Here is a 25,000-nt window from a genome sequence, read left to right as displayed (position 1 = left end):
GTGGGTCTGTCTGTCTGTCGAGTAATGTGGGTCTGTCTGTCGAGTTATGTGGGTCTGTCTGTCGAGTTATGTGGGTCTGTCTGTCGAGTAATGTGGGTCTGACTGTCTGTCGAGTAATGTGGGTCCGTCTGTCGAGTAATGTGGGTCTGACTGTCTGTCGAGTAATGTGGGTCTGTCTGTCTGTCGAGTAATGAGGGTCTGTCTGTCTGTAGAGTCACATGGGTCTGTGTGTCTGTAGAGTAATGTGGGTCTGTCTGTCTGTAGAGTAATGTGGGTCTGTCTGTTTGTCTGTAGAGTAATGTGGGTCTGTCTGTTTGTCTGTCGAGTAATGTGGGTCTGTCTGTCTGTAGAGTAATGTGGGTCTGTCTGTCTGTAGAGTAATGTGGGTCTGTCTGTCTGTAGAGTAATGTGGGTCTGTCTGCCTGTAGAGTAATGTGGGTCTGTCTGTCTGTCTGTAGATTAATGTGGGTCTGTCTGTCTGTAGAGTAATGTGGGTCTGTCTGTCTGTCAAGTAATGTGGGTCTGTCTGTCGAGTAATGTGGGTCTGTCTGTCTGTCGAGTAATGTGGGTCTGTCTGTCTGTCGAGTAATGTGGGTCTGTCTGTAGAGTAATGTGGGTCTGTCTGTCTGTAGAGTAATGTGGGTCTGTCTGTCTGTCGAGTAATGTGGGTCTGTCTGTCTGTAGAGTAATGTGGGTTTGTCTGTCTGTAGAGTAATGTGGGTCTGTCTGTCTGTCTGTAGATTAATGTGGGTCTGTCTGTCTGTAGAGTAATGTGGGTCTGTCTGTCTGTCAAGTAATGTGGGTCTGTCTGTCGAGTAATGTGGGTCTGTCTGTCTGTCGAGTAATGTGGGTCTGTCTGTCGAGTAATGTGGGTCTGTCTGTCTGTCGAGTAATGTGGGTCTGTCTGTCTGTCGAGTAATGTGGGTCTGTCTGTCTGTAGAGTAATGTGGGTCTGTCTGTCTGTCGAGTAATGTGGGTCTGTCTGTCTGTAGAGTAATGTGGGTCTGTCTGCCTGTAGAGTAATGTGGGTCAGTCTGTCTGTAGAGTAACGTGGGTCTGTCTGTCTGTAGAGTAATGTGGGTCTCTCTGTCTGTAGAGTAATGTGGGTCTGTCTGTCTGTCAAGTAATGTGGGTCTGTCTGTCGAGTAATGTGGGTCTGTCTGTCTGTCGAGTAATGTGGGTCTGTCTGTCGAGTAATGTGGGTCTGTCTGTCTGTCGAGTAATGTGGGTCTGTCTGTCTGTCGAGTAATGTGGGTCTGTCTGTCTGTCGAGTAATGTGGGTCTGTCTGTCTGTCGAGTAATGTGGGTCTGTCTGTCTGTCGAGTAATGTGGGTCTGTCTGTCTGTCGAGTAATGTGGGTCTGTCTGTCTGTCTGTAGAGTAATGTGGGTCTGTCTGCCTGTAGAGTAATGTGGGTCTGTCTGCCTGTAGAGTAATGTGGGTCAGTCTGTCTGTAGAGTAATGTGGGTCTGTCTGTCTGTAGAGTAATGTGGGTCTCTCTGTCTGTAGAGTAATGTGGGTTTGTCTGTCTGTAGAGTAATGTGGGTCTGTCTGTCTGTAGAGTAACGTGGGTCTGTCTGTCTGTAGAGTAATGTGGGTCTGTCTGTCTGTCGAGTAATGTGGTTCTGTCTGTCTGTCGAGTAATGTGGGTCTGTCTGTCTGTCGAGTAATGTGGGTCTGTCTGTCTGTCGAGTAATGTGGGTCTGTCTGTCGAGTAATGTGGGTCTGTCTGTCTGTCGAGTAATGTGGGTCTGTCTGTCTGTCGAGTAATGTGGGTCTGTCTGTCTGTCGAGTAATGTGGGTCTGTCTGTCGAGTAATGTGGGTCTGTCTGTCTGTCGAGTAATGTGGGTCTGTCTGTCTGTCGAGTAATGTGGGTCTGTCTGTCTGTCGAGTAATGTGGGTCTGTCTGCCTGTAGAGTAATGTGGGTCTGTCTGCCTGTAGAGTAATGTGGGTCAGTCTGTCTGTAGAGTAACGTGGGTCAGTCTGTCTGTAGAGTAACGTGGGTCTGTCTGTCTGTAGAGTAATGTGGGTCTGTCTGTCTGTAGAGTAATGTGGGTCTGTCTGTCTGTCAAGTAATGTGGGTCTGTCTGTCGAGTAATGTGGGTCTGTCTGTCTGTCGAGTAATGTGGGTCTGTCTGTCGAGTAATGTGGGTCTGTCTGTCTGTCGAGTAATGTGGGTCTGTCTGTCTGTCGAGTAATGTGGGTCTGTCTGTCTGTCGAGTAATGTGGGTCTGTCTGTCTGTCGAGTAATGTGGGTCTGTCTGTCTGTCGAGTAATGTGGGTCTGTCTGTCTGTCGAGTAATGTGGGTCTGTCTGTCTGTCTGTAGAGTAATGTGGGTCTGTCTGCCTGTAGAGTAATGTGGGTCTGTCTGCCTGTAGAGTAATGTGGGTCAGTCTGTCTGTAGAGTAATGTGGGTCTGTCTGTCTGTAGAGTAATGTGGGTCTCTCTGTCTGTAGAGAGTAATGTGGGTTTGTCTGTCTGTAGAGTAATGTGGGTCTGTCTGTCTGTAGAGTAACGTGGGTCTGTCTGTCTGTAGAGTAATGTGGGTCTGTCTGTCTGTCGAGTAATGTGGGTCTGTCTGTCTGTCGAGTAATGTGGGTCTGTCTGTCTGTCGTAGAGTAATGTGGGTCTGTCTGTCTGTCTGTAGAGTAATGTGGGTCTGTCTGTCTGTAGAGTAATGTGGGTCTGTCTGTCTGTAGAGTAACGTGGGTCTGTCTGTCTGTAGAGTAATGTGGGTCTGTCTGTCTGTAGAGTAACATGGGTCTGTCTGTCTGTAGAGTAATGTGGGTCTGTCTGTCTGTAGAGTAATGTGGGTCTGTCTGTCTGTAGAGTAACGTGGGTCTGTCTGTCTGTAGAGTAATGTGGGTCTGTCTGTCTGTAGAGTAATGTGGGTCTGTCTGTCTGTAGAGTAATGTGGGTCTGTCTGTGTCGAGTAATGTGGGTCTGTCTGTCTGTAGAGTAACGTGGGTCTGTCTGTCTGTAGAGTAACGTGGGTCTGTCTGTCTGTAGAGTAATGTGGGTCTGTCTGTCTGTAGAGTAATGTGGGTCTGTCTGTCTGTAGAGTAATGTGGGTCTGTCTGTCTGTAGAGTAATGTGGGTCTGTCTGTGTCGAGTAATGTGGGTCTGTCTGTCTGTAGAGTAATGTGGGTCTGTCTGTCTGTAGAGTAATGTGGGTCTGTCTGTGTCGAGTAATGTGGGTCTGTCTGTCTGTAGAGTAATGTGGGTCTGTCTGTCTGTAGAGTAATGTGGGTCTGTCTGTCTGTAGAGTAATGTGGGTCTGTCTGTCTGTAGAGTAATGTGGGTCTGTCTGTCTGTCGAGTAATGTGGGTCTGTCTGTCTGTAGAGTAATGTGGGTCTGTCTGTCTGTAGAGTAATGTGGGTCTGTCTGTCTGTAGAGTAATGTGGGTCTGTCTGTCTGTAGAGTAATGTGAATCTGTTCTCTTTGTGTTGCTGAGGAGGGGATGTGGAGGGGAGCGGGAATGGAGATACCCACAACACCACATGGAAACACACACACACACACACACACACGCACACACACACACACATTTGGAAATCTTGTACACAGAGGTTAAACATGCACCTCTGATCATGGGAATGCTGCCTAACTCTCCACACCTCATAACATGAAAACAAATAGCTGTGATTATTACAAGACCGGTTATAAATGTTTTACCTGCTACTCTAAAGAGAATAATTCAACAGAGAAATTCAGCCCGCAAGCTCAACCTCGGTACTCAAATATTAATACATACAGTAGTTACAACAATGATTCACGTGTGGTACCAGAGTGTTGAGACAAAATAATGACACTCAAATATCCTTACGTACATATTATTTACAAAGCCTGGTAGTATATTACTCAACAAAGCCTGGTATGATATTCCTCAACAAAGCCTGGTAGTATATAACTCAACAAAGCCTGGTAACATATTCCTCAACAAAGCCTGGTAGTATATAACTGAACAAAGCCTGGTAGGATATTCCTCAACAAAGCCTGGTAGTATATAACTGAACAAAGCCTGGTAGGATATAACTCAACAAAGCCTGGTAGGATATCCCTCAACAAAGCCTGGTAGTATATTCCTCATCAAAGCCTGGTAGGATATAACTCAACAAAGCCTGGTAGGATATAACTCAACAAAGCCTGGTAGGATATTACTCAACAAAGCCTGGTTGGATATTACTCAACAAATCACGCATTTTCCATTACATACACAAATCTTTCATCTCTACAAAAGCACTCTTTCTGCCTTAATTCGGCTATAAAAGCACTCTTTCTGCCTTAATTCGGCCATAAAAACACTCTTTCTGCCTTAATTACGTATTTTCTTTAGAAAACAGGCATGCAGCAATCAGCTCTATACAGTGATGTCACTTTCACTCAATTCCTTTGTTTTCCATGGTCAGTCAGAAATGTAATCTAGGACATTACACGGTAGGGGTCAAGTGTAGGTCAAATATCCAAGACCTTAATATCCAAGACCTTAATATCCAAGACCTTAATATCCAAGACCTTAATATCCAAGACCTTAATATCCAAGACCTTAATATCCAAGACCTTAATATCCAAGACCTTAATATCCAAGACCTTAATATCCAAGACCTTAATATCCAAGACCTTAATATCCAAGACCTTAATATCCAAGACCTTAATATCCAAGACCTTGATATCAAGACCTCGCTCTCCCTTTTGCTTTGTCAGCCCTGCAGGGGCGAAACACAATGAAGCACCATGCTTATTTGCAATTGTCCTTTCATGAGGCTATTACATGTGTGTGTGTGTGTGTGTGTGTGTGTCAAATCAAATTGTATTTGTCACACGCGCTGAGTGCAACGGGTGTAGACTTTACCGTGAAATGTTTGCTGATGAGCCCTTCCCAACGATGCAGTTTTAAAAATATATACATGATTTTAATAGTAATACAAGAGGAATAAAATACACAGGAAATCAAATCAAATTTTATTTGTCACATACACATGGTTAGCAGATGTTCATGCGAGTGTAGCGAAATGCTTGTGCTTCTAGTTCCGACAATGCAGTAATAACCAACAAGTAATCTAACTAACAATTCCAAAACTACTACCTTATACACACAAGTGTAAAGGGATAAAGAATATGTACTTAAAGATATGAATGAGTGATGGTAGAGAACGGCATAGGCAAGATGCAGTAGATGGTATCGAGTGCAGTATATACATATGAGATGAGTATGTTAACAAAGTGGCATAGTTTAAAGTGGCTAGTGATACATGTATTACATAAAGATGCAGTAGATGATATAGTACAGTATATACGTATACATATGAGATGAATAATGTAGGGTATGTAAACATTATATTAAGTGGCATTGTTTAAAGTGGCTAGTGATATATTTTACATCAATTTCCATCAATTCCCATTATTAAAGTGGCTGGAGTTGAGTCAGTGTGTTGGCAGTAGCCACTCAATGTTAGTGGTGGCTGTTTAACAGTCTGATGGCCTTGAGATAGAAGCTGTTTTTCAGTCTCTCGGTCCCAGCTTTGATGCACCTGTACTGACCTCGCCTTCTGGATGATAGCGGGGTGAACAGGCAGTGGCTTGGGTGGTTGTTGTCCTTGATGATCTTTATAGCCTTCCTGTGATATCGGGTGGTGTAGGTGTCCTGGAGTTAGTTAGTAGTTAGGTAGTTTGCCCCCGGTGATGCGTTGTGCAGACCTCACTACCCTCTGGAGAGCCTTACGGTTGAGGGCGGAGCAGTTGCCGTACCAGGCGGTGATACAGTCCGACAGGATGCTCTCGATTGTGCAGCTGTAGAAAGTACCATATCAAGGAAGTACCAGATCGATGTGGAGCTATATACAGGAAGTACCAGATCAATGTGGAGCTATATACAGGAAGTACCAGATCAATGTGGAGCTATATACAGGAAGTACCAGATCAATGTGGAGCTATATACAGGAAGTACCAGATCAATGTGGCGCTATATACAGGAAGTACCAGATCAATGTGGAGCTATATACAGGAAGTACCAGATCAATGTGGCGCTATATACAGGAAGTACCAGATCAATGTGGAGCTGTATACAGGAAGTACCAGATCAATGTGGAGCTATATACAGGAAGTACCAGATCAATGTGGAGCTATATACAGGAAGTACCAGATCAATGTGGAGCTATATACAGGAAGTACCAGATCAATGTGGAGCTATATACAGGGAGTACCAGTACCAGACCAATGTGCATAGGTACGATGTATTTGACTTAGATATGTACATGAAGGCAGGGTAAAGTGACTAGGCATCAGGATAGATAATAATAAGGTATTTGAGGTAGATATGTTCATGAAGGCAGGGTAAAGTGACTAGGCATCAGGATAGATAATAATAAGGTATTTGAGGTAGATATGTACATGAAGGCAGGGTAAAGTGACTAGGCATCAGGATAGATAATAATAAGGTATTTGAGGTAGATATGTTCATGAAGGCAGGGTAAAGTGACTAGACATCACGATAGATAATAATAAGGTATTATAGGTAGATATGTACATGAAGGCAGGGTAAAGTGACTAGGCATCAGGATAGATAATAATAAGGTATTTGAGGTAGATATGTACATGAAGGCAGGGTAAAGTGACTAGGCATCAGGATAGATAATAATAAGGTATTTGAGGTAGATATGTACATGAAGGCAGGGTAAAGTGACTAGGCATCAGGATAGATAATAATAAGGTATTAGAGGTAGATATGTACATGAAGGCAGGGTAAAGTGACTAGGCATCAGGATAGATAATAATAAGGTATTTGAGGTAGATATGTACATGAAGGCAGGGTAAAGTGACTAGGCATCAGGATAGATAATAATAAGGTATTTGAGGTAGAAATGTTCATGAAGGCAGGGTAAAGTGACTAGGCATCAGGATAGATAATAATAAGGTATTTGAGGTAGAAATGTTCATGAAGGCAGGGTAAAGTGACTAGGCATCAGGATAGATAATAATAAGGTATTTGAGGTAGATATGTACATGAAGGCAGGGTAAAGTGACTAGGCATCAGGATAGATAATAATAAGGTATTTGAGGTAGATATGTACATGAAGGCAGGGTAAAGTGACTAGGCATCAGGATAGATAATAATAAGGTATTTGAGGTAGATATGTACATGACGGCAGGGTAAAGTGACTAGGCATCAGGATAGATAATAATAAGGTATTTGAGATTGATATGTACATGACGGCAGGGTAAAGTGACTAGACATCAGGATAGATAATAATAAGGTATTTGAGATTGATATGTACATGAAGGCAGGGTAAAGTGACTAGACATCAGGATAGATAATAATAAGGTATTTGAGGTAGATATGTACATGACGGCAGGGTAAAGTGACTAGGCATCAGGATAGATAATAATAAGGTATTTGAGATTGATATGTACATGACGGCAGGGTAAAGTGACTAGGCATCAGGATAGATAATAATAAGGTATTTGAGGTAGATATGTACATGAAGGCAGGGTAAAGTGACTAGGCATCAGGATAGATAATAATAAGGTATTTGAGGTAGATATGTACATGACGGCAGGGTAACGTGACATCAGGATAGATAATAATAAGGTATTTGAGGTAGATATGTACATGACGGCAGGGTAACGTGACATCAGGATAGATAATAATAAGGTATTTGAGGTAGATATGTACATGAAGGCAGGGTAAAGTGACTAGGCATCAGGATAGATAATAATAAGGTATTTGAGGTAGAAATGTTCATGAAGGCAGGGTAAAGTGACTAGGCATCAGGATAGATAATAATAAGGTATTAGAGGTAGATATGTACATGAAGGCAGGGTAAAGTGACTAGGCATCAGGATAGATAATAATAAGGTATTTGAGATTGATATGTACATGACGGCAGGGTAAAGTGACTAGACATCAGGATAGATAATAATAAGGTATTTGAGATTGATATGTACATGAAGGCAGGGTAAAGTGACTAGACATCAGGATAGATAATAATAAGGTATTTGAGGTAGATATGTACATGAAGGCAGGGTAAAGTGACTAGGCATCAGGATAGATAATAATAAGGTATTATAGGTAGATATGTTCATGAAGGCAGGGTAAAGTGACTAGGCATCAGGATAGATAATAATAAGGTATTTGAGGTAGATATGTACATGAAGGCAGGGTAAAGTGACTAGACATCAGGATAGATAATAATAAGGTATTTGAGGTAGATATGTACATGACGGCAGGGTAAAGTGACTAGGCATCAGGATAGATAATAATAAGGTATTTGAGGTAGATATGTACATGAAGGCAGGGTAAAGTGACTAGGCATCAGGATAGATAATAATAAGGTATTTGAGGTAGATATGTACATGAAGGCAGGGTAAAGTGACTAGACATCAGGATAGATAATAATAAGGTATTTGAGGTAGATATGTACATGTAAAGTGACTAGGCATCAGGATAGATAATAATAAGGTATTTGAGGTAGATATGTACATGAAGGCAGGGTAAAGTGACTAGGCATCAGGATAGATAATAATAAGGTATTTAGAGGTAGATATGTACATGAAGGCAGGGTAAAGTGACTAGGCATCAGGATAGATAATAATAAGGTATTTGAGGTAGATATGTACATGAAGGCAGGGTAAAGTGACTAGGCATCAGGATAGATAATAATAAGGTATTTGAGGTAGATATGTACATGAAGGCAGGGTAAAGTGACTAGGCATCAGGATAGATAATAATAAGGTATTTGAGGTAGATATGTACATGACGGCAGGGTAAAGTGACTAGACATCAGGATAGATAATAATAAGGTATTAGAGGTAGATATGTACATGAAGGCAGGGTAAAGTGACTAGGCATCAGGATAGATAATAATAAGGTATTAGAGGTAGATATGTACATGAAGGCAGGGTAAAGTGACTAGGCATCAGGATAGATAATAATAAGGTATTTGAGGTAGATATGTACATGAAGGCAGGGTAAAGTGACTAGACATCAGGATAGATAATAATAAGGTATTTGAGGTAGATATGTTCATGAAGCAGGGTAAAGTGACTAGACATCAGGATAGATAATAATAAGGTATTTGAGGTAGATATGTTCATGAAGGCAGGGTAAAGTGACTAGGCATCAGGATAGATAATAATAAGGTATTAGAGGTAGATATGTACATGAAGGCAGGGTAAAGTGACTAGGCATCAGGATAGATAATAATAAGGTATTTGAGGTAGATATGTACATGTATTGTGTCGGTATGAGTATGGGTGTGCATTTGTAGTATACAGGTGGAATGCATTTCAATTAACAGGTGTGCATTTGTAGTATACAGGTGGAATTCACGTGGAATGCATTTCAATTAACAGGTGTGCATTTGTAGTATACAGGTGGAATTCACGTGGAATGCATTTCAATTAACAGGTGTGCATTTGTAGTATACAGGTGGAATTCCGTGGAATGCATTTCAATTAACAGGTGTGCATTTGTAGTATACAGGTGGAATTCACGTGGAATGCATTTCAATTAACAGGTGTGCATTTGTAGTATACAGGTGTGCCTTGTTACAAGTGAATTTGTGCAATTAATGCTTATTAAGAAGGAAAGAAATTCCACAAATTCACTTTTAACAAGGCACACCTGTTAAATTGAAATGCATTCCACGTGACTACCTCATGAAGCTGGTTGAGAGAATGCCAAGAGTGTGCAAAGCTTTCATCGAGGCAAAGGGTGACTACTTTGAAGAATCTAAAATATAAAATGTATTTTGATTTGTTTAACACTTTTTTGGTTACTACATGATTCCATATGCGTTATTTCATTGTTTTGATGTCTTCACTATTTTGCAGAGAGCCACATCAATTTACAGAAATACTCATCATAAATGTAGAGGAAAATTCAAGTGTTTTACATGGAACTTTAGATAAACTTCTCCTTAATGCAACCGCTGTGTCAGATTTCAAAAAAGCTTTATGGAAAAAGCAAACCATGCAATAATCTGAGTACAGCGCTCAGAGACCAAACAACCCAAACAGATATCCGCCATATTGTGCAGTCAATAGAAGTCAGAAATAACATTATAAATATTCACTTATCTTTGATGATCTTCATCAGAATGCACCCCCAGGAATCTCAGTTCCACGGTAAATGTTTGTTTTGTTCGATAATGTCCATTATTTATGTCCAAATAGCTTCTTTTGTTAGCGCGTTTGGTAAACAAATCAAAACTCACGAAGCGTGTTCACTAGATGCAGACGAATTGTCAAAAAGTTCCGTTACAGTCCGTAGAAACATGTCAAACGATGTATAGAATCTATCTTTAGGATGTTTTTGACGTAAATCTTCAATAATGTTCCAATCGGAGAATTCCTTAGTCTGTAGAAAAGCAATGGAACGAGAGCTACCTCTCACGTGAACGAGCGTCACGAGCTCAAAGCATTCTGACAGACCTCTGACTCATTCCCGTCTGATTCGGCCCCACTTAACAGTAGAAGTCTCAAACAAGGTTCTAAAGATGGTTGACAACTAGTGTAAGCCATAGGAAGTGCAACATGACCAATAGGGAATGAGTTGAAAAACAACCAACCTCAGATTTCCCACTTCCAGTTTGGATTTCTTCTCAGGTTTTTGCTTGCCATATGAGTTATGTTATACTCACAGACATCATTCAAACAGTTTTAGAAACTTCAGAGTGTTTTCTATCCAAATATACTAATAATATGCATACATTAGCAACTGGGACTGAGGAGCAGGCAGTTTACTCTGGGCACCTTGTTCATCCAAACTACTCAATACTGCCTCCAGCCATAAGATGTTTTAACTCCCGCCATCTCCCGTTTACTCTACAGTGATGCTTAAATAACTCCCTCCATCTCCCGTTTACTCTACAGTGATGCTTAAATAACTCCCGCCATCTCCCGTTTACTCTACAGTGATGCTTAAATAACTCCCGCCATCTCCCGTTTACTCTACAGTGATGCTTAAATAACTCCCTCCATCTCCCGTTTACTACAGTGATGCAGTGAGTGATGCTTAAATAACTCCCGCCATCTCCCGTTTACTCTACAGTGATGCTTAAATAACTCCCGCCATCTCCCGTTTACTCTACAGTGATGCTTAAATAACTCCCGCCATCTCCCGTTTACTCTACAGTGATGCTTAAATAACTCCCGCCATCTCCCGTTTACTCTACAGTGATGCTTAAATAACTCCCGCCATCTCCCGTTTACTCTACAGTGATGCTTAAATAACTCCCGCCATCTCCCGTTTACTCTACAGTGATGCTTAAATAACTCCCGCCATCTCCCGTTTACTCTACAGTGATGCTTTAACTCACTGTGACTGATGTCACTTCCCATCTACTCTAAAAGACTAGCCATTTGTGAATCCACATCTATTCTCCTCTACTCTACTTCTTTTCTCTCTCTATATGTATTTGTATTTTTTCTGTGAGAGGTCATGATCAGATGAGCTCCTGCATTTATCAGCATGTTCCTGAAAAAATATAGATTTAGATCAACTTTGATTTTTTTTGTCAGGAACATATACAGGATACTACCCTCTACAACATAATCATCACTATGTCACCAGGACATATACAGGATACTACCCTCTACAACACTATGTCACCAGGACATATACAGGATACTACCCTCTACAACACTATGTCACTAGGACATATACAGGATACTACCCTCTACAACACTATGTCACTAGGACATATACAGGATACTACCCTCTACAACACTGTCACTAGGACATATACAGTGGGGCAAAAAAGTATTTAGTCAGCCACCAATTGTGCAAGTTCTCCCACTTAAAAAGATGAGAGAGGCCTGTAATTTTCATCATAGGTACACTTCAACTATGACAGACAAAATGAGAAAAAAAAATCCAGAAAATCACATTGTAGGATTTTTAATGAATGTTATTTGCGAATTATGGTGGAAAATAAAAAATGCTAAATTAATGCTGCCAAGCTTGAAACAACTTCGATTAGCACTGACGTGTCAAGTGAGAGGTGTCAAATCCCATTAGCCCAACAATGGCAGGAGAGTCAAACAGTCTACTCCAACCAAATGGAGAGGCCTTAGAAGCTCCCTCCCGCTGTTCAGAGGTAATTAAAATATAGTACACTGTGTATGTAAAGAATGATTAATAATCAAGAAAAGATTACAAAATGAAACTCCTTATGGAAAATCAAGAGACACTTTTTGCTGACTATTATAAAAATGGGAACATCAGCAACCTCATCTTCCACACAGACCTTCCCCTGGCATGGCACAGTGCTATATTAACACATTACCCCTCTGTTAAGAGAGGGGGGTGTTAACGAGGGGTGTAAACTCATGATACTTGACAACGAGGACTCTGAGTCAGCTAATATAAATCTCTATGAGTCTGGAACAGTAATGGTACAGGGCAACCTCAAACAGTTTCAGATGGACTTTCACCTAATCCAAGAATTAGCCCAGCAGGAGAAGCTCTCCCTTGAGAAAGATGCCCACACCCTGAACGGGTCAGACCAGACCTCTACATTATATAACCCCACAGACTAGCCATTCCCCAGCGGAATTTCAACCCAGACAACAGTCCAGCAAAACAACACCCCGTTAACCAGACCCGGAGAGCTGGAGGTGGAGAGAGACATATCTGCGCTCTGGACAGTGGTGAGACAACTTCAACAGGATAAAAAGCAGGAGCAGGAGAAGAACAGAGCACTAGAGGAGAGGATGAGACTGCTGGAGGAGAGAGCAAGGGGAATGGAGGAGAGGGTGAGGGGAATGGAGGAGAGGGTGAGGGGGATGGCGTGTGACAGAACAACCCACTAGAGAGGTGGCCAGCCCAACAGAGAAGCCAGCAGAACAGCCTACCTCAGCTCCCGACAAAAGTCTCGATACCACAACAGAAGGGTCCACCCCAGACCCTGAACATAGCGTCGACATCACAGCAGAACAGACAAATTAAGAACCCCAAGCCCAGGGGATCTCACTCCCTCTGAGCACCCCCCATCAGCCACCCTGACAGCCCTCCTGACAAACCCCCCATACACACCCACTGAGGACATACACAAGACACAGATTGTACACCTTATGGACTCAAATGGGAAATATATTCAAGAAAAACACCTTTTTCCCCAAACACAGTGTGTCTAAACTCTGGTGTCCAAGCATCCAGCACGCCCTAGACCTTCTGTCTGAGAACCAACTGGGTCACCCAGCCACATAATAATACACACAGGCACAAACGACCTGAGAGCACAGCAGGAAAATGTGGCCACAGCACTGAAGGGAGTGATTGAAAAAGCTTGATCTACTTTCCCCAACGCATAAGTAATTAAACGCAGATCGAACACTTTACACAGGAGCAACAGATCAATAGACACCACGCCCAGACTAGCGAGACCCCCCTGTACCTACACATAGAGGACCCACGCCGAGAAGACCTACATCCAGACCACAGCAGCACCAGCCACATCCCAACCAATCAAACCACCCCCAAGTCAACCATGCCCACACCCTATTGAGGCCCCCTCAGATCAGACCTATGCCCATCCTGCCCACCCCATGCACCCCACCCACTGCAAAGAGGGCCTCAACATGGAAGTCACATATACGCCCTGGTCGTGAGTGGGCAAACAGGCCCAACCCCCACTCTTACACTCGCCCAAGCCAATGGCATGTACCAGATGCTCAGAAGGCTTTGCTCACACTTACTGGCCTGAGGCCAAACCACACAACAAACAACATTGGACACTTTATGGAACACAAAGCCTTCACTATATCATCCTGGAATATCCAAGCCCTGAGGTCATCTGCCTTTGGCCTAAAGAGCAGGAACCTGGACTTCATCAAAGAAATCAGAAATACAGACATTGTCATCCTACAAGAAACATGGTGTAGAGGAGACGGACCAACTGGTTGCCCTCTAGGTTACAGAGAGCTGGTAGTCCCATCCACCAAACTACCAGGTGTGAAACAGGGAAACAGGGAAGGGGGGTATGCTAATTTAGTATAGAGCAGACCTAACTCACTCCATTAAATTAATCAAAACAGGAACATTTTACATTTAACTAGAAATTGAAAAGGAAATGATCATAACAGAGAAAAATGTCCTCCTGTGTGCTACATATATACTCCCACTAGAATCCCCATACTTTAATGAAGACGGCTTCTCCATCCTGGAGGGGGAAATCAATCATTTCCAGGCCCAGGGACATGTACTAGTCTGTGGCGACCTAAAAGCCAGAACCGGACAAGAACCTGACACCCTCAGCACACAGGGGGACAAACACCTGCCTGGAGGTGACAGCAATCTCTCCCCCATATGCCCCCCTAGACACAACTATGACAAGATAACCAACAAAAACGGGTCACAACTCCAGCTCTGTCGCACGCTGGGAATGTACATAGTCAATGGAAGGCTTTGAGGGGACTCCTACGGTAGGTACACCTATAGCTCATCTCTTGGTAGTAGTACTGTAGACTACTTTATCACTGACCTCAATCCAGAGTCTCTCAGAGCGTTCACTGTCAGCCTACTGACACCCCTATCAGACCACAGCAAATCACAGTCTACTTGAACAGAGCAATTCTCAATCATAAGGCATCAAAGCCAAAGGAGCTGAGTAATATTAAGAAATGCTATAGATGGAAGGGAAATAGTTTGTAAACCTAATTAGGCAAGAACCAATTAAATCCCTTTTAGACAACTTCCTGGACAAAGGTGTAAACTTGGCAGTAGAAAATCTTAACAGTATATTTGACCTCTCAGCTTCACTATCAAATCTTAAAATCTCAAATAGAAAACCGAAGAAAATGAACAACAATGACAAATGGTTTGATGAATGCAAAAATCTAAGAAAGAAATTGAGAAACCTGTCCAACCAAAAACATAGAGACCCGGAAAACCTGAGTCTACGCCTTCACTATGGTGAATCACTAAAACAATACAGAAATACACTACGGAAAAATAACAAATCCATAGACTCTAACCACTTCTGGGAAAATTGGAAAACACTAAAACACGAAGAATTATCTATCCAAAATAGAGATGTATGGATAAACCACTTCTCCAATCTTTCTGGCTCTATAACAAAGAACAAACAGCAAAAACATACACATGATCAAATACAGATCTTAGAATCAACTATTAAAGACTACCAGAACCCACTGGATTCTCCAATTACCCTGAATGAGCTACAGGACAAAATAAAAACCCTCCAACCCAAAAAGGCCTGTGGTGTTGATGGTATCCTCAATGAAATGATCAAATATACAGACAACAAATTGCAATTGGCTATACTAAAACTCTTTAACATCATCCTTAGCTCTGGCATCTTCGCCAATATTTGGCACCAAGGACAGACTCCTACACTTCCTCAATGAAAACAATGTACTGAGCAAATGTCAAATTGGCCTTTTACCAAATGATCGTATGACAGACCATGTATTCACCCTGCACACCCTAATTGGCAATCAAACAAAACAAAACAAAGGCAGAGTCTTCTCATGCTTTGTTGATTTCAAGCCTTTGACTGAATTTGGCATGAGGGTCTGCTATACAAATTGATGGAAAGTGGTTTTGGGGGAAAAACATACAACATTATAAAATCCATGAACACAAACAACAAGTGTCCGGTTAAAATAGGCAAGAAACACACACATTTCTTCCCACAGGGCCGTGGGGTGAGACAGGGATGCAGCTTAAGCCCCACCCTCTTCAACATATATATCAATGAATTGGCACGGGCACCAGAACAGTCTGCAGCACCCGGCCTCACCCTACTAGAATCTGAAGTCAAATGTCTACTGTTTGCTGATTATATGGTGCTTCTATCACCAACCAAGGAGGATCTACAGCAGCACCTAGATCTTCTGCACAGATTCTGGGCACTGATAGCTCTGACAGCAAATCTCAGTAAGACCATAATAATTTTCCAAAAATGGTCCAGTCGCCAGGACAACAAATACAAATTGCATCTAGACACCGTTGCCCTAAAGCACACAAAAAAACTCTACATACTTCGGCCTAAACATCAGCGCCACAGGTAACTTCCACAGAGCTGTGAACGATCTGAGAGACAAGGCAAGAATGCCATCAAAAGGAACATACATTTCAACATACCAATTAGGATCTGGCTAAAAATACTTGAATCATTTATAGAACGCATTGCCCTTTATGGTTGTGAGGTCTGGGGTCCGCTTACCAACCAAGAATTCACAAAATGGGACAAGCACCAAATTGAGACTCTGCATACAGAATTCTGCAAAAATATCCTCTTTGTACAATGTAGAACTCCAAATATTGCCTGCAGAGCAGATTTAGGCCGATGCCCACTAATTATCAGAATCCAGAAAAGAGCCGTTTAAATTATACAACCACCTAAAAAGGAAGTGATTCCCAAACATTCCGTAATGTAACTAATTTATACGCAAATATTGATATAATAACAATCGTATTGAAGTAAATTTGGAGTCACGTGACCACGGTTGGATGAGGCAGTTTATTAGGTAACAGATGGCACTTTAATATTGTCTACCTATCTTACATCACTCATCTCATATGTATATATTGTATTTTATACCATCTACTGCATCTTTCCTATGCTGCTCGGTCATCGCTCATCCATATATTTATATGTACATATTCTCATTCACCCCTTTAGATTTGTAGTTGTTGGGGAATTGTTTGATTATTTGTTAGATATTACTGCATTGTCGGAACTAGAAGCACAAGCATTTTGCTACACTCGCATTACCATCTGCTAACCATGTGTATGTGACCAATAAAATATCATTTGATTTGAGATTAAATAAGTCATGAAGTCTCAGTGATCTTGATTCTCCATTAAATATCCAGGGCCTTTATTGGTGACATGATGATCGATGCTTGACTGCCGTTTGATGGAGAGAAAAATATACTCACTCATCTCCATAATAATCTCAAAAGTACACTAGCCTATCACAGCACAGCTGGTTAGAGCGGGCGGCAGGTAGCCTAGTGGTTAGAGCGGGCGGCAGGTAGCCTAGTGGTTAGAGCGGGCGGCAGGTAGCCTAGAGCGTTAGAGTGGTGGGCGGCAGGTAGCCTAGTGGTTAGAGCGGGCGGCAGGTAGCCTAGAGCGTTAGAGCGGGCGGCAGGTAGCCTAGTGGCTAGAGCGGGCGGCAGGTAGCCTAGAGCGTTAGAGAGTTGGGCCAGTAACCGGAAGGTTGCTAGATCGAATCCCCGAGCGGACAAGGTACAAATCTGTCGTTCTGCCCCTGAACAGGCAGTTAACCCACTGTTCCTAAGCCGTCATTGAAAAGAAGAATGTGTTCTTTAACTGACTAGTTAAATTTGTTCTTTAACTAACTAGTTAAATAAAGGTTAAAGAAATATATATATATATATGCTCCTAAATATTTTGATGTGTGACCTGGATATTTAATTTGGGAGCACCCGTGCTCCTAGAAAATATTTTACCCAGATAATTGTTGTGATGATAAAACTTTACTGTACCGTAGCCTTAGAGAATACATTGAGCTCAGATGTGTTGTGTCCTTCTCTCCTTTTGTCTTTGTCTCCATCTGTCTGACTCAATTTAACTGGCTTTATCAGCACCGGAAACATATGTTTACATTGTCGAAGCAAGTGAAAAACATAAGACACTTTGTGAAATAAGCATAAAAAAAATGAAAGAGTAAACATTACACTCACAGAAGTTCCAAAAGAATAAAGACATTTCAAATGTCATATTATGTCTTTATACAGTGTTGTAATAATATGCAAATAGTTAAAGTACAAAAGGGAAAATAAAGATAAATATAGGTTGTATTTACAATGGTGTTTGTTCTTCACTGGTTGCCCCTTTTCTTGTGGCAACAGGTCGCAAATCTTGCTGCTGTGATGGAACACTGTGGTATTTCCTTAATTTTGGGTCAGTCACTCTTTCTCTCTCTCCCTTCATGTCTCTATTTCTTTCTCACTCTCTCGCTCTTTCTCTCTCTCCTCTCTCTCTGTCTCTATTCTTCTCTTTCATCCCTTTATTAAAGCAGCGTGAGAGATCTCAAGATATGATGCCCGGCATCCCTGTGCTATTGTCATTCAAATCCTGTTCATGAACTTCTAATGGTTGTAGATCAGAATGATTGAAGGCTAGACTAGCTAGCTCTGACAGCACTGAGACACAAGCAGCATCAACAATCTCTACCAGCACATCTCAGCATTCACAGTTGTGAACAACTGTGTTTGAGGCTGTGTGTGTGTGTGTGTGTGTGTGTGTGTGTGTGTGTGTGTGTGTGTGTGTGTGTGTGTGTGTGTGTGTGTGTGTGTGTGTGTGTGTGTGTGTGTGTGTGTGTGTGTGTGTGTGCCGTTTGGGATGAAGTCGACAACTGGGTTCAGTGTGTAAACTGTCAGTTGTTTTCTGGCTGATATTCATCAACGGTGTAATTTATCGAGGTGATTGTCTCAATGTACGAGGGATAGCATGCCTTTAGGTAGATAGACTGCAAAACGCTGAACGGAAGTGTTGTTATAGTAACTGTTATTTAGAGTGTAGTCATAGAGACATGGACTGTTCTAGTGTTGTTATAGTAACTGTTATTTAGAGTGTAGTCATAGAGACATGGACTGTTCTAGTGTTGTTATAGTAACTGTTATTTAGAGTGTAGTCATAGAGACATGGACTGTTCTAGTGTTGTTACGGTAACTGTTATTTAGAGTGTAGTCATAGAGACATGGACTGTTCTAGTGTTGTTATAGTAACTGTTATTTAGAGTGTAGTCATAGAGACATGGACTGTTCTAGTGTTGTTATAGTAACTGTTATTTAGAGTGTAGTCATAGTGACATGGACTGTTCTAGTGTTGTTATGGTAACTGTTATTTAGAGTGTAGTCATAGTGACATGGACTGTTCTAGTGTTGTTATAGTAACTGTTATTTAGAGTGTAGTCATAGAGACATGGACTGTTCTAGTGTTGTTATAGTAACTGTTATTTAGAGTGTAGTCATAGAGACATGGACTGTTCTAGTGTTGTTATAGTAACTGTTATTTAGAGTGTAGTCATAGTGACATGGACTGTTCTAGTGTTGTTATGGTAACTGTTATTTAGAGTGTAGTCATAGTGACATGGACTGTTCTAGTGTTGTTATAGTAACTGTTATTTAGAGTGTAGTCATAGAGACATGGACTGTTCTAGTGTTGGTATAGTAACTGTTATTTAGAGTGTAGTCATAGAGACATGGACTGTTCTAGTGTTGTTATAGTAACTGTTATTTAGAGTGTAGTCATAGTGACATGGACTGTTCTAGTGTTGTTATAGTAACTGTTATTTAGAGTGTAGTCATAGTGACATGGACTGTTCTAGTGTTGTTATAGTAACTGTTATTTAGAGTGTAGTCATAGAGACATGGACTGTTCTAGTGTTGTTACGGTAACTGTTATTTAGAGTGTAGTCATAGAGACATGGACTGTTCTAGTGTTGTTATAGTAACTGTTATTTAGAGTGTAGTCATAGAGACATGGACTGTTCTAGTGTTGTTACGGTAACTGTTAGAGTTATTCACACAGATCCCACTTGGTGGTTTGGGGTTATTGTCTTGGAGTGGATAGTGAGGCACTGTTATTCCAGGTGTCCGTCTGAGTGTATTATATACCATATCTAACGGAGTCTCATTGCTGTGGATGCTGATGGACGGGGGTAGGATGCATCCCAAATGTTACCCCTTTCCCTTCGTAGAGCCCTTTACGGCCCTGGTCAAAAGCAGTACACTAAATCGGAAATAAAGAGACAATTGGAATGAAGTTATAAAGATCATCTGAGGTCAGTCCTACCGTGTGTTCTGCCTGTGTAAACGCAGCCTCAGTGTTCTGCCTGTGTAAACGCAGCCTCAGTGTTCTGCCTGTGTAAACGCAGCCTCAGTGTTCTGCCTGTGTAAACGCAGCCTCAGTGTTCTGCCTGTGTAAACGCAGCCTCAGTGTTCTGCCTGTGTAAACGCAGCCTTATTGTTGCTCTGATGTGTTTTAGACTATTACAGTACTGATGTGTTTTAGACTATTACAGTACTGATGTGTTTTAGACTATTACAGTACTGATGTGTTTTAGAGTATTACAGTACTGATGTGTTTTAGAGTATTACAGTACTGATGTGTTTTAGAGTATTACAGTACTGATGTGTTTTAGACTATTACAGTACTGATGTGTTTTAGAGTATTACAGTACTGATGTGTTTTAGAGTATTACAGTACTGATGTGTTTTAGAGTATTACAGTACTGATGTGTTTTAGAGTATTACAGTACTGATGTGTTTTAGAGTATTACATTACTGATGTGTTTTAGAGTATTACATTACTGATGTGTTTTAGACTATTACAGTACTGATGTGTTTTAGAGTATTACAGTACTGATGTGTTTTAGAGTATTACAGTACTGATGTGTTTTAGAGTATTACAGTACTGATGTGTTTTAGACTATTACAGTACTGATGTGTTTTAGAGTATTACAGTACTGATGTGTTTTAGAGTATTACAGTACTGATGTGTTTTAGAGTATTACATTACTGATGTGTTTTAGAGTATTACATTACTGATGTGTTTTAGACTATTACAGTACTGATGTGTTTTAGAGTATTACAGTACTGATGTGTTTTAGACTATTACAGTACTGATGTTTTTTAGAGTATTACAGTACTGATGTTTTTTAGACTATTACAGTACTGATGTGTTTTAGACTATTACAGTACTGATGTGTTTTAGACTATTACAGTACTGATGTGTTTTAGAGTATTACAGTACTGATGTGTTTTAGAGTATTACAGTACTGATGTGTTTTAGAGTATTACAGTACTGATGTGTTTTAGACTATTACAGTACTGATGTGTTTTAGAGTATTACAGTACTGATGTGTTTTAGAGTATTACAGTACTGATGTGAGTATTACAGTACTGATGTGTTTTAGAGTATTACAGTACTGATGTGAGTATTACAGTACTGATGTGTTTTAGAGTATTACAGTACTGATGTGTTTTAGAGTATTACAGTACTGATGTGTTTTAGAGTATTACAGCACTGATGTGTTTTAGAGTATTACTGTACTGATGTGAGTATTACAGTACTGATGTGTTTTAGAGTATTACAGAACTGATGTGAGTATTACAGTACTGATGTGTTTTAGAGTATTACAGTACTGATGTGAGTATTACAGTACTGATGTGTTTTAGAGTATTACAGTACTGATGTTTTTTAGAGTATTACAGTACTGATGTGTTTTAGAGTATTACAGTACTGATGTGTTTTAGAGTATTACAGTACTGCTGTGTTTTAGAGTATTACAGTACTGATGTGTTTTAGACTATTACAGTACTGATGTGTTTTAGAGTATTACAGAACTGATGTGAGTATTACAGTACTGATGTGTTTTAGAGTATTACAGTACTGATGTGAGTATTACAGTACTGATGTGTTTTAGAGTATTACAGAACTGATGTGAGTATTACAGTACTGATGTGTTTTAGAGTATTACAGTACTGATGTGAGTATTACAGTACTGGTGTGTTTTAGAGTATTACAGTACTGATGTGAGTATTACAGTACTGATGTGTTTTAGAGTATTACAGAACTGATGTGAGTATTACAGTACTGATGTGTTTTAGAGTATTACAGTACCTTCTACCTGCTCAAGGACTGAAGGCAGAGAGGAAGATAGGAAGAGAGGAGGAGAGGAAGAGAGGAACCGTGAGCCAGACCTTTTCTAGACACAGACCAGTGTCCTTGTCGTTAATTGTTCTCTAGGAGTGTGTTCCTTTGTGTATGGTTTGTGTGGATCGGACTCGGCTTTAGTGTGTGGCGTGTTGTTGTGTTTGTGCAGCGATCGCTGATGTGTGTGTGGGTTCTCTCAGAATTACGGTCCAATGCATTATTTATGGAGTTCAACACAGGGCTGTTTACATGGGGTAGATATGTGGGTGTGTATGTGTGTGTGTGTGTGTGTGTGTGTGTGTGTGTGTGTGTGTGTGTGTGTGTGTGTGTGTGTGTGTGTGTGTGTGTGTGTGTGTGTGTGTGTGTGTGTGAGAGAGAGAGATGGGGAGAGAGAGAGCAAGACAAAAAGGGATAGAGAGAAAGAGAAGAGAGAGAATCCACTGGATTCGGCAACTGAATAAACTACAGTACAACATATAAACCCTGTGTTGATGGTATCCTACATGATCAAATATACAGACCACAAATTCCAATTCACTATAATTAAACTCTTTAATCCCACAGTCGTCATTGGGGTCAAATTGAGGTTGTAAGTAACAAGAACATTTCCCAGGACATAGACATATTTGGTGTTGGCGGAAAGATGAAATTCTTGTTAATCTAACTATCCACTATCCAATTTACAGTAGCTATTACAGTGAAATAATACCATGCTATTGTTTGAGGAGAGTGCACAGTTTTGAACATGAAAAGTTATTAATAAACAAATTAGAAACATTTTGGCAGTCCAGATCCATTTTTTTTTTACAGAAATGCAATGGTTCATTGGATGAGTCTAAAACTAGTGTACCTGGGGTGGAGTAATAGATTTTGGCCTTTCTCTTGCATTTCAAAGATTTCAAAAATATATATATTTTTCTTTGTATATTCTTTTACTAAATCTAATGTGTTATATTCTCCTACATTCCTTTCACATTTACACAAACTGCAAAGTGTTTCCTTTCAAATGGTACCAATAATTTGCATATCCTTGCTTCAGGTCCTGAGCTACAGGCAGTTAGATTTGGGTATGTCATTTTAGGGCCTGAGCTACAGGCAGTTAGATTTGGGTATGTCATTTTAGGTCCTGAGCTACAGGCAGTTAGATTTGTCATTTTAGGAGAATTGTTTTTAAAAAGGAGTGGATGTCACGTTCTGACCTTAGTTCCTTTGTTTTTGTCTTTGTGTTAGTATGGTCAGGGCGTGAGTTGGGGTGGGCAGTCTATGTTTGTTTTTCTATGTTGGTGTTTTGAGTTCGGCCCGGTATGGTTCTCAATCAGAGGCAGGTGTCGTTAGTTGTCCCTGATTGAGAATCATACTTACAGTAGGTAGCCTGGGTTTCACTTTTGGTTTGTGGGTGATTGTTTCCGTGTCAGTGTTTGGGCCATACTGTTTCATTTTGTTCACATCGTTTATTGTTTTATTCCAGTGTTCAGTTTGTTTATTAAAAAGACATGAACACTTACCACGCTGCACCTTGGTCCTCCGATCCTTCTCGCTTCTCCTCCTCAGAAGAGGAGGACGAGATCCCTTACATCCTTAAAGAGGATCTTCTTCCCTTTTACGGGACGGTTGAGCTTCAAACTGAGCCAACTAGAATGCTATTTGGCCCTGAACAGAGAGTACACACAGTGGCAGAATACCTGACCACTGTGACTGACCCTGAACAGAGAGTACACACAGTGGCAGAATACCTGACTACTGTGACTGGCCCTGAACAGAGAGTACACAGTGGCAGAATACCTGACCACTGTGACTGACCCTGAACAGAGAGTACACACAGTGGCAGAATACCTGACCACTGTGACTGGCCCTGAACAGAGAGTACACAGTGGCAGAATACCTGACCACTGTGACTGACCCTAAACAGAGAGTACACACAGTGGCAGAATACCTGACCACTGTGACTGACCCTGAACAGAGAGCACACAGCGGCAGAATACCTGACCACTGTGACTGACCCAAAATGAAGGAAAGCTTTGACTATGTACAGACTCAGTGAGCATAGCCTTGCTATTGAGAAAGGCTGCCGAAATAAATCAATAAAATAAAAATTGTAAATACACTTCATATTTACTTTAACTAGATAAGAGACCGCGCGGGAGGGGGGAGGGGGTTCATAAGAAAGAGAGAGAGAAAGAGAGAGAGAGAGAGACAGAGATAGTAATAGTGGGAGGGAGACATATAGAGTAATAGAGAGACAGAGAGACAGAGAGAGTAATAGAGTGTGGGAGGGAGACAGAGACAGAGGGAGACAAAAACAGAGAGTAATAGAGAGTGGGAGGGAGATAGAGAGAGAGACAGAGAGAGACAGAGAGAGAGAGAGACAGACAGAGGGAGAGAGAGACAGAGAGAGAGAGAGGGAGTGAGAGACAGAGAGAGACAGAGGGAGGGAGACAGAGACAGAGAGAGACAGAGGGAGAGAAAGAGACAGAGAGAGACAGAGGGAGAGAGAGAGAGAGAGAGAGAGGGAGAGAGAGAGGGAGAGAGACAGAGAGAGAGAGACAGACAGAGAGAGACAGACAGAGAGAGAGAGAGACAGAGGGAGACAGACAGAGAGAGAGACAGAGAGTAATAGAGAGTAGGAGGGAGATGTTTGGCACTCAGAAGATGTGTTTTTATATTTCTAGTCTACAATGTCACATTCATACACACACTGATGGCAACCCGCTGGTGAATTAATAATATCCCAGGGTGCACCTCTCTCTATGTGAAGGTTAACCCAGTTTTTTTTTTACTGTGAAGACCTTTCGCCTTTAAACACCTTTCATCTTCCTCTCTCTCCTTCTCCGTCTCCTTCTCCGTCTCCTTCTCCGTCTCCTTCTCCTTCTCCGTCTCCTTCTCCGTCTCCTTCTCCGTCTCCTTCTCTCCTTCTTCCCTTTGTTCCTCTTTATCAACCTCTTTCTTCTCTGTCTGTCCAGCTGGGAGACAAATATGGTTAGCGTTTTGTTGTCGTTAGGCTAATCAATAGCTCAGAAAGTTCTCTGCCTCGCCGTTGCCATGCTTGTTTCCTTGGCAACAGTTTAGCAAAGCCATTCTCCATCTCTTTCTTTCTCTAGCTCTCTTCCTGGTATGATGCAACGCCACCATGGATAGCGTCAATAGTTACAGTAGACACTAGATTAGAGGGTTTAGTGTGTAGTGTGAGGTCATGAGCTATAACAACTGAGCTGAGACAGATATAAACAGGCTTATGTTACTGTAGTGTGAAAATAAAGGATTTGGCTGATGTCCAAACTGAGAAGATGTGTCCTGTGCTTGTTCACTCCTTCCCTTGAAAGGGAACATCCCTGTCATGTAAC

The 25,000-nt window shown here is 41.3% G+C and overlaps 1 protein-coding gene across 5 annotated transcripts in view; it reads left to right on the top strand.

Moving 5' to 3' along the window:
• Positions 1–25,000, top strand: part of fam49al (family with sequence similarity 49 member A, like) — a 98,033-nt gene that overhangs the window by 33,829 nt on the left and 39,204 nt on the right. The window lies entirely within an intron of this gene.

The sequence above is a fragment of the Oncorhynchus tshawytscha genome, linkage group LG13 (assembly GCF_018296145.1).
Source record: "Oncorhynchus tshawytscha isolate Ot180627B linkage group LG13, Otsh_v2.0, whole genome shotgun sequence".
Lineage (NCBI taxonomy): Eukaryota > Metazoa > Chordata > Actinopteri > Salmoniformes > Salmonidae > Oncorhynchus > Oncorhynchus tshawytscha.
This window is presented reverse-complemented; position numbering and strand designations above follow the sequence as displayed.